At 43.9% G+C, this 10,429-nt stretch overlaps 1 long non-coding RNA gene across 1 annotated transcript in view; it reads left to right on the top strand.

Annotated features, from left to right (window-relative positions):
• The first annotated feature begins 318 nt into the window (after positions 1-318).
• Positions 319-10,429, top strand: part of LOC134561095 (uncharacterized) — a 141,159-nt gene continuing 131,048 nt past the window's right edge. The window contains exons 1-2 of the long non-coding RNA XR_010082855.1: positions 319-570; positions 3,878-3,927. This is a non-coding gene — a long non-coding RNA (uncharacterized LOC134561095). The remainder of the gene's footprint in view (positions 571-3,877; positions 3,928-10,429) is intronic.

The following is a 10,429-nucleotide window of genomic DNA, read 5'->3' as shown; positions in this document are numbered from 1 at the left end:
CTGTTATTGGAGCATTTAATCATTCTCTAAAAGCCAGCACAGTTTTATTTTCTCTGGGGAGCGAGCAGCATTAGCTGAAGCATAAAGCAAACTCCACCAAGTGTAGAAAAAACTCACCCTGATGTCCTGTTTGACAAACTGACCTGCGGGTCACAACCTGAGTTTATTGATCCGTGGGGCCTTGTCTGGGTGCCGGGCATGTTTTCTGGACTTTGGTTTCAGCTGCATTCCTCACTTCTCAAAGAGGGGGTGTGGATTTCTGCTAGGAGTAACCACTGGGAAGGAAGTAATGTTCATTAAGTGTGCAGGCAGTGCAGGACGAAGCATGCTCAGTGGCAAAAAGCTTCGCTCCCGTGCCTGTCAAGCTCGAGGTTTGAACTCGTTCCAGAATGCCGGATTTACTTTTCAGGAAGGAACAGTACCTGCCTGGGCTGCGATTTTTTTTCCCTTCCCTCCTCCTGCTCAGAGGAGTGCAAACAATGTTCTTTTGATGCTTTCCTGCCAGTGGGAATCTCGCCCTGGAGAAGGAGACCAAAACTTTGCTACCTGTGAGAAACGAAGACTGCGTAGGTCAGTACGAGGGGGCGCAGAGGAACTGTGCCAGCAGCTTTTGTGACTTTTGAACTGCCCTCTTTCTGCTCTCCTCTATCCCTTCCCGTCTTCAGCAGAGCTGAACTTTTTTTGGGGGGGGAAAAAAGAAAAATGAAATAAAAAGTTCAGCGGTTCTCTGCTTGTTCGTTCTCTCTGCTGAAGGTAAACTTGGTTTTAAGTGGAAACAGCCCCAATTTGCTGGGAGCTGAGCTTAACTTCTGCAAAGTCGACTTGCTGAGAGAACAGAAATTTGTTTTCTCTTTACTTTTTCTCCTCTTTCTTCTTTTTCCTATCAGTGCAACCCTGGGCTTGCAGCGTGTGCTTTAAAAGCCTTTTCCCCCCTTTCTCTCCCCGCCCTCTGCCTCAGAGCTGAAAATGAGACTCGTTCTTGAATAATAAACTCTGTGTTATCAAGCAAATCTTGTGGCTTGTTCATGTGATTGTTCCCAGTCCCAGCATCGATGGGTTTTGTCTTTTAATATATTTTCCAGTTCTTTCTGGAAAAGAAATTGCAAATCTGTTAGCAGAGAGGTGAGAGAAAGCAATTTTAGTTGGTAACTAAATTTTACTTGGTGGCTGAATTTTTAAGCTTTTGTCTTTTTAAGTGCTCACTACTTTTTGCTTTTAAAAGCATATTTAGAACTCCTGTCTCTCAAGGATTAAAAATATTCCCAGCCTTAGAATGGGAAAAGAGAATTTTTCTTCTTTCTGGGAGACTTTGTGCTGCCTAATGGAGATTTTTCTGAACATAGGCCAAACGGCCAAGAAACAAAATGACCACTGAATAAGAAGTGAAATGGACTTAAATAATTAGAAACTGCCTGTAGTTAATGATTGTTTGAAGTGGGTCAGAAACATTTGGCAGCTTCTGGTGTTAAATTCTGTCCTCAGATATACTTGGGAATAGTTATTTATCAAAAGTTGGGATTTAAGTTTGTGTGTTTGAGGAGGGGGTAGAGATTGGATATTTGAGTTTTAGAAACCGAAGAAATTACTTAAACCCATGCAAAGGTGAAATCCTTGTGTTTAAAAGCTGTGTATTTATTATGTATTTGTTCTAAACTGGGAGATATCCCACGCAGAGGATCTCAGGAGGAAAAAGAGGGATAGCAGGTATGATGAATAACTCCTAGCTGGAGGGTTAGGAGTGGAAAATATCTTTGCAAACTGCACAAGGTTTGCTAAGAAAGCTCTAAGAGGAGGAGTGGGTCCTGCTGGATCTCCAGGGGGGTTCCCACTGGGATTACCTGCCTCATGCCCAGGGAGCAGCCAGGCCAGGCAGAAGGAATCTGCAAAGACCCAAAGCTGGAGCTCTCTGATCTCTGCCCACGCTCACCCCCTGAGATCCAGGGGAGTTTTTGATCAGGGAAGGGCTGGGGAAATGTCTTTGCCTTTTGATTTGGGGCCTGCAGATGGACGCGGTGTGGCCGCGGGGCTCCCTCTCCCCCCTGTACATTCCAGCCCTCCATTTCCTGGGAAATGGGGAGGGTCTTTTGCGAGGCACTTTGCATATTTATGGCAGAAAAAAAAAAAATGCCTTGTGCTTTGAGAGATGAATAAACCCAGGCTGCAAAGCTGCACATCCTCGCCTGAGTTTTGAACAAACTTTTGGAGCCTGAGATTTATCCCAGATCCAGCGGGAAGGCAAAGCATTGTCCTCGTCCAGGCACAAACAACGTGGCCTCCCCATTGTTCCCTTGCAGGTATCCAAATTGCACAAATCCAGCTTTGTAAAAACTCACTTGATGTTTAAAATTATAGTTCAGGATAGGAAATATTTGGGATTATTTAATTTCCCTGCCTAGGGTTGAAATTTTGCCATTTGTAGGTTTGCAAAAGTTGGAAGTGGAAAACAACTCTTGGTTCATGGAGACCAGACTTTCTCCTGTGATGTGGAATATTCATGTCCATTAAATGAGGGTCAGCCAGATTTTGGCCAATAAACCATTTAGTCTCCTGTCCTTCTTTGTTTTCATCCTTAAGCACAGATTTATTTCTTCCTCCGCCTACCCAGGTATTCCCAAGGCAAGTCTGCTCCTGTTCTCTGGTTGCATTTAAACCTTTCTTCATTTCTAAACCAAGGGAGGGGAATTCCACAGTTCCTGGAAAGGCCCAGGTCTTTCTAAGGTTTCATTTACCATTTCTAAGCTTTCATTTACCTCCAGGAGAAAACCATTGCAAATGCGCTTAACCTCATTTTCTGTCTTCCTTTTTTGTGCCGTATCCTGGTTTTTTTTGGATGATTTAAATAGGGGGAAAAACCTTCATGTGTCTCTCCAAAGTTCCATGGTTTTGATCTTTGAAATGGAGATATCACCTTCTGAATGCAGCCACAATCAAGAGGCAGAGGTGAAATTTGGATGGAGGAGGCAGGAGGAGGGGAATGGACTGGATCCTTGGGGTGAGCAGAGCAGGAATTTGGTGCTCTTGGAATTCTGGAGCACTTCAGGCACCCCCAGGGCTCACACATCCTTTTTTTTTTTTTGAAGATGGGGATTTCTCAGCGTGTTTTGAGCACCAGGATGTCGAGATCCAGCTGAAACAGCCTGGCTAAACCCCCTGGGAAAGGAGAGGCAGCTGGGATGAGGGAAGCAGCCCCACATGGGGGTGTCTCTGATGGGTCATTCCTGAGCTGCATCCTAAATGGGATTTAGGAGTGAGCACATTCCTGGAAGGACCCTGTGGTCGTTGGGATGTTCTCCAAAGAACAGGGCTCTCCCTATGGCAGAGCACAGGGACGTGCAGAACAAGGGATGATTTATCTGGAGGAAGCTGAACTAGGTGAGGACAAGGAATCTCTCTGGAGGAGGCATTCAAAACTCTATTTTATCACGTCTTGTAAGGGGAAAACTGCAAATGGTGCCTCGGGCAGTGTTTGAGGTGTCTCAGGCTGAAATGTGCATTATCATCACCCTCCTGTCCTTGAGAAGAACCAAGGAACAGCAGGACAGGTCACTGGAGGCTCTTGTGCCTGATGTTTGGTGAGGATCAAGTGCCTCAAAACCCTCCTGGGAACATCCAGAATGTGCTTCTTTCCCCACCCTGCCTCTCCTCAGGGTGAGCACGTGGAAGTTGCTGCAGGGAATGAGCCATGGAGGAGTTGGAAACCTCTTTACAAGTTCATAATAAAACCTTTTCCCCTTAATGTGTTGAATTTATTCTGATTTTTCCTAAAAGGCAGAGAGGTGTTGCAGGTGTTGCTGCATCATTTGAGACATGGGACAGTGATTGTGAGCAAAAGACAATTCCTGGTGTTAATGGTGAATTCCTGCCTTTATTTTTGCAGGTAGCAGTGGAAATGAAAGCAATTCTATTTCCCACACAGGCTCCGTAAATGTAAGTACAAATGGAATTTATTTTGCCATAGGTGGAAGCGTGAGTCTAATAAAGCACAAGACACATGTTAATGTTGTGTGGGGTTTTTAAAAAAGCAAACAGACAAAGAGGTCAGGGGAAATGTACTTATTTGACATTTTCCTGCTGGCTTTGCAGAAACTCAGGGTTCATTTGGATTTAGATCCAGCTGCATTTGGGCCAAAGTTGTCTCTGGAGAAGTCTGGGAGGGACAGGAGAGGAGAAAAGCTTTTAGCTCTGTCTATTGAGAAACCTCCTGGGTAGCAATTTCAGAAACTCCTGCGGGACTGAGAAGTTTAACTCCTATTTTTAGAAGTATTGTGGGAGCTTAAATCAGGCTTCAAAGCTTTTAGGAACCTGGAAAGGCAGGTGGGAAGCCCGTGGGATCTGTGAAGTGTCTGAACAGGTTCTGAGCCTCTCTCTGAGAGTTAATACTTAACTCACCACGGGGACATTAACAAAACCCACCTGACTCCTGCATCAATCTTCCCATACCCAAATCCTTACACATCTTCCATCTCCTGATTTCAGAGGAGCTGGCATTCGGAAATTCTGAAGCCTGAGTTTGAGGCTCTCGATGAGTTTGAATGTATTATGCACTGCTTTCCTATCCCAAATTAAAATATTAAAATATTAATCCCAGTATTAAAATATTTCAGTGCCTGTTGGTGCCTCGTTGTGGAGTTCACCGAAGTTCAGGGGAGTTTGCTTTGTTTGAGGCAACCCCTTGAGAGTGCTGCAAAACTTAAGCTGAATTTCAGTGCAGACCCTGCTCTCTGCAAAAAAAACCAACTTTTTAGAGCTGCAACCTGGGCCAGAGTTCATCATCTGAATCCCCTTCCCCGGGCAGAGGTGCAAAGAAATGGAACTTTCCGCATCGAGATGCAAATTCTCCATAGAAATGGGGCTTTTCTGAGCTGCTCTTGGGGTTCAGGTGGTTGAAAAAATGAGCTTTGTGTTCCCGAGGCAGCAGGGACCGGGGTTTCTCCACAGTGCCTTTGTGTGGGGATGTGTAAAGCCCTCAATGCGTCATTCTTTCTGCTTCAGCTGTTAGAGACTCCCATCTTCTCTATTGATTTTACCCAGAGCTCTGCCTGCCCTTGAAGGTGTGACCTGTACCTCGGGCTAATTTATTTCTGTCATGGCTGCAGCATATTTGAGAGGGCAGCAGGGGTAGGAGGGAGAACAATGAATTCAACGTGGAATATAAATCCCAAGCCTGCAGCCCTCAGACATTCCAGCACACAGCCCCATTCTCCCGCCTGGCATTCTGCACGGTCTTGGATTAAAAAGAGGGAAAGAAAAAAAAGAAAAAAAGAAAAAAAGGGGGAAAAAAAAGGGCAGGCATTTGTATAACTAATCAGGTGAGCCATTGTGGGTAATCCCTTTGGTCACACACGCTGGCATGGATATTAAAATTTGCTGGGCTTCTAAACCACTTACAATGACATCTTAGTTTGTGAACCTGAATGAAAAAGCCTCACCTTGATGGCCTGGGAGTGTTTTTGGAGCTGAGCACTGGAAATTTGTGTTGTGGATGGGCAAACCTTTGGTTTTGTGCTGAAAACTCGTTTTGGGGGGCAGAGTGACGGATTATTTTTTTTTTATTTCATTTTATTTTGCGTTGTACCACATTTACTTTCCTGTTCACCTTTTATGGACTTAAATACAAATTTAAATGAGGTTTAAACTCTGCAAGTCCTGAGCTGAAGCACCTGGCCCCTCTCACCATTCTCTGGGGCTCAGTGGGGTTTGCTCTGATGCCCTGCAGCCTTTCCTGCTGCCCCACACAGCTCAGCAGCAGCTGCATTTCTCCAGGGAATAGGAACTTGTTGCTCCCGAGTTCCCCTGCAGGAGAGCTGAGCATCCTGTGCTGCCCTGGCTGCAGGAGAGCCCTGCTGGAAAACCTGGGCTGGGCTGGCACCGAGTGATGCACTGGGATGGCTGCAGTGATTTCCAGCCTCCTGGATTGAGGTTTTGGGTCAAATCAGTGAATTTGGGCTCCCCAGGGTGATCAGGGTGATGGTTGGGATCAAATCAATGAATTTTGGCTCCCCAGGGTGATGGTTTGGGATCAAATCAGTGAATTTTGGCTCACCAGGGTGATGATTTGGGATCAAATCAGTGAATTTTGGCTCCCCAGGGTGATGGTTTGGATCAAATCAGTGAATTTTGGCTCCCCATTTTGATGGTTGGGATCAAATCAGTGAATTTTGGCTCCCCAGTGTGATCAGGGTGATGGTTGGGATCAAATCAGTGAATTTTGGCTCCCCAGGGTGATCAGGGTGATGGTTTGGATCAAATCAGTGAATTTTGGCTCCCCATTTTGATGGTTGGGATCAAATCAGTGAATTTTGGCTCTCCAGGGTGATGGTTGGGATCAAATCAGTGAATTTTGGCTCTCCAGGGTGATTTGGGATCAAATCAGTGAATTTTGGCCCCCCAGGGTGATCAGGGTGATGGTTGGGATCAAATCTTTGAATTTTGGCTCCCCAGGGTGATGGTTGGGATCAAATCAGTGAATTTTGGCTCTCCAGGGTGATGGTTGTGATGAAATCAGTGAATGTTGGCTCCTCAGGGTGATGGTTGGGATCAAATCAGTGAATTTTGGCTCCCCAGGGTGATGGTTGGGATGAAATCAGTGAATTTTGACTCCCCAGGGTGATCAGGGTGATGTCTTGGGGTGAATTCCTGCAGTTCAGGCTGCTCAGGTCAGAGTTCTGCAGCACAGGAGGGGCTGTATCAAAGCTGTATCAAATAATTCCGATTTACTGCCTTCCCTGGAAGTTCAGGGCTCGTCCTTCAGGAGGGCTGAGCCAGGAGAAGCTGCCCTGGGGTTTCTGCTGGGGGCCAGCAGGAGAGGTCGGGATGCTGAGGAATGCAGAGCACTCTGGAGCTGGGTATATTGAATTTCCAGGTGATTTTCTGGCCACAGAAAGCACTAAATTAGCCTGGGATAGCTGAATTTAGTGCAACTACAACCGCCCTGGCCTGAATTCCAAGTTTGTAGTTAAATCTGGTTACTTTCTGTGGGATTTGGTGTTGAGTGGGTCTGTGCCCCACAGCCATAAATGTTTGGTGTTCTTACCCCAAAGATTTTGTGCAGAAGGATTTTGGTAGAGGGGAAAAAAACAGGACAAGAGATGTCAATTCAGGGTAGAAATGTGAATAAAAAGAAGGTTTAGGATTTATGGAAGGGGCACAGGGATATAATAAGAAATTAAACAATATCTTTTGGCACCTCCACTTTCCTCATATGTATGTCCATTAGATCGAAAACACCAAAGATTTTGTGCAGAAGGATTTTGGTAGCACTTGTAGAAGGGAAAAAGCAGAACAAGATTTGTCAATTCAGGGTAGAAATCTGAATAAAAAGAAGGTTTAGGATTTATGGAGGGGGCACAGGGATATAATAAGAAATTAAATTATATCTTTCATCACCTCCACTTTCCTCTATTTTCCTATATTTTTCCATATATATATATCTGTATATACATTGGATCTGTGCCAATATATTGATTATTCCCAGGGAACAAAGCAGCCAGGGCTGGGCATTCCAGCTGCAGCCTCCTGTATCTTGGCATCTTTGTGTTTATGGGGCTCTCCCTTTTCACTTGGCCCCCAAGGGCAATAAAGGCAGCCAAGATCCGGCTTTTTCAGAGCCCTGCCACTCTCCCAAAACACAGGGAGGAGGGAAGGAGAGGCGGTTCCAGCACAGAAAATACCCTGGGTGCTTCTGTGAATGATTTGCATGCTGAGCCTCCTCCATCTGCCTTAGCTGCAGCAAAGCTTTGTGGTATAATCTTATTTTTGCACGTGGTGAGGCTGTTTGGCTGTGTCACACCAAGTGCAGCCTTCCTTTTGAGGAACCACCACTCACCACCAGTTTCCTCCAAGGGGCTGGAGAGGAGTGAGAAATTTGGAAATGGACTCCAGATTAAAAAAAGAGTGGTGGGATGGAGTAGAAACCTCTTGGAAAACCCAAAGGGGAAGATTCCTCTGAACTGGTGGATTTCTTTCAAACCTTGCAAAAAGAGGTTATTTTATGTTAAAAACAAACCAAACCAACCAACCAACCAAAAAAACCCAAAAAAAGAAAAAAACCCAAAACAACAACAAAAAAAACCCAAAAAAACAAACAAAAAACAAAAAAAACCCCAAAAAACCCAAAAAAAACCCACACACACACAAAAAAAAAAAAAAACCAAAAAAAAAAAACCAAAAAAAAAACCAAGGAAAAGCTGAAAGAAAGAGGGGGAGATATTGATCCTTAACTGATACACCAAGGCTGGGGGTTCAACACCTCTGGAACACTCAAATTCTGGCTAGAACTCACCCCATGGGGGATTTTTTGGGAGTATTTCACTGCAAAAAAGTTGCCCAAAATGTTATTTCCCCGATTTTTTTTTTCCTCAAGGAAAATTTTTAGTTGAAGTGGGAAAATAAGGGGCAGTTCATGAGCTGGAGTGGAACCTGAAGTTCTCAGTGTTTCTCTCTTTGTGCCACCTCCACCAAAACTTGTGCTTTGCTTATGAATTGTTGTTTGCAGCTTGGTGATTTTTGTGCTTCCCTCCCTGAAATGCAGGTTCTGGCAGAGGTTTCAGCTCTTGCTGCAGAGGGTGGTGTGGCACAGGGTGAAAGTTTCTGCTCCGGCCACTTTGGCTCCTTCTGAGGCTCAGTTTCATCTCCACATCATCCCAACCTTTCATTTAATGGGTATTTTCTCCCTGCATCCACTGGGCAGCTTTGGAAATTCAGAAAGGAAAAAACAGAATAATTAAAATTATTCTATAATTGGGAATCTGAACATCTTCAGTGGAGTCCAGGTGCCCTCCTGAGGAGCTGCTGGGCAGTGGGAATTCTCCTTTAGAACCCTTGGAGCTGTCAGCACTGAAGAGATGAATCCAGTTCATGTTTCCTTGATGTTCTGGAGGTTTTGGGATTTTTTCCCTGCTTTTCTGGGTGTTCTAGAAAGTGTTTGAGTGCTCAGGTTAACCCCAGAGGCAGCTGTGAGTCAGTGAGGGGAGAAACGAGTCCCAGGGCTGATGGCAGGAACAGAGAGTGCCAGCACATCAAAACCCTCTAGATAAGATGTCTGAGGTGTAGTGAGGGATTTTTAGGGCTGAAAAGCATCCCAGTAATGCACCTGAGATTTTAGTAATGAATATCTTATAAACTAAAACCATAAATTTTTTTTTTTGGTAGGAAACGAACCAAAAAAACCCAAAAAAACCCCCCAAAACAAAAAACCAAAAACAAAAAACCAAAAAAAACCAACAACAACCAAACAAACAAACAAAAACCCCAAACCAAACAAAAAAAACCCCTCCAAAACCCAAAAAACCGCAAAAAAAACCCCAAACAAACAAACAAACAAACAAGCCACAAAAAAACCCCCCAAAAAGAAAAAAAAACCAAAAAAACCAACAAACAAAACAAAAACAAAAACAAAAAAAACCAACAACAAAAAAAAACCCCAAAAAACCCAAAAAAACCAAAACAAAAAAACCAAAACAAAAAAAAGCAAACAAAAAAACCCAAAAAAAGCAAAAAAAACCCTAACAAAAAACCCACAAAAAACCCACAAAAACACACAAAAAAACCAAAAAACAAAACAAAAAACAACAACAACAACAAACAAACAAAACAAAAAACAAAAAAACCAACAACAACAAAAAAAACAAAGAAAAAAAACAAAAAAAAACACCCCAAATCTGGGTGTGAAAAAGGAGCATTATTGCACCTCTAGGTGTAAAGCACTGAGGGATTGTGGCACTGGGGTGGGCAGAAGTTGATTTTTATGAAGTGGAGATCACAGATAAAGCACATTAAAGTGCCCTTTGTGGTCTCTTGTTCTTGGTGGAAGTGATTTCGTGTGAATTTGATTTGGTTCCAAACTAAATTGGGTGAAACCAAATTCGAGCCACTCTGATTGTGAAGTAGGAAGTCTAAACAGGGTTTTAAGCTGTGCTCAACTAACTCACCTCAAGAATTAATATAGTTTGATTATCTTGAGTGCTCAGAGTCCACTTTTGATTTTATCATTCACTCCTTGAAGTATTTGGGTTTTTTTGCCTTTCAGACTCCAAGATAATGTGCTAATTTCAGCTTTCACAAGAATAAAAAAGACATTGCAGAGAACATCTTTGAGAATATGAACCCCAAAGGTGTCAATATCTGAACTCAGGTAATTTTAGGCTAATTTTAAAGGTGTTCTTGCTTTTGAAAGTTCAGATTTGTAAAGGTTGGGGTTTATTCTGTGCTCTGGAGGCAGTGATGGAGTTTTGGTTGGGAATTTGGTTTTTGTGAAGTGGAGCTCGTGGCTTAGCACTGGATTATTCCACACAAGGAGGGGAAAGAGCTTGGCTGAGGGAGATCCATGGTTAGGATGGAACAAATCCCATGGAAGGACAGGATGGGATTGGAGGGACCTTAAAGCTCATCCTGCCCTGGCCAGGGACACCTCCCACTGTCCCAGGCTGCT

This window comes from Prinia subflava, chromosome 22 (assembly GCF_021018805.1).
Source record: "Prinia subflava isolate CZ2003 ecotype Zambia chromosome 22, Cam_Psub_1.2, whole genome shotgun sequence".
NCBI lineage: Eukaryota > Metazoa > Chordata > Aves > Passeriformes > Cisticolidae > Prinia > Prinia subflava.
Note: the sequence above shows the minus strand (reverse complement) of the source record. Positions and strands in the feature narration are given on the sequence as shown.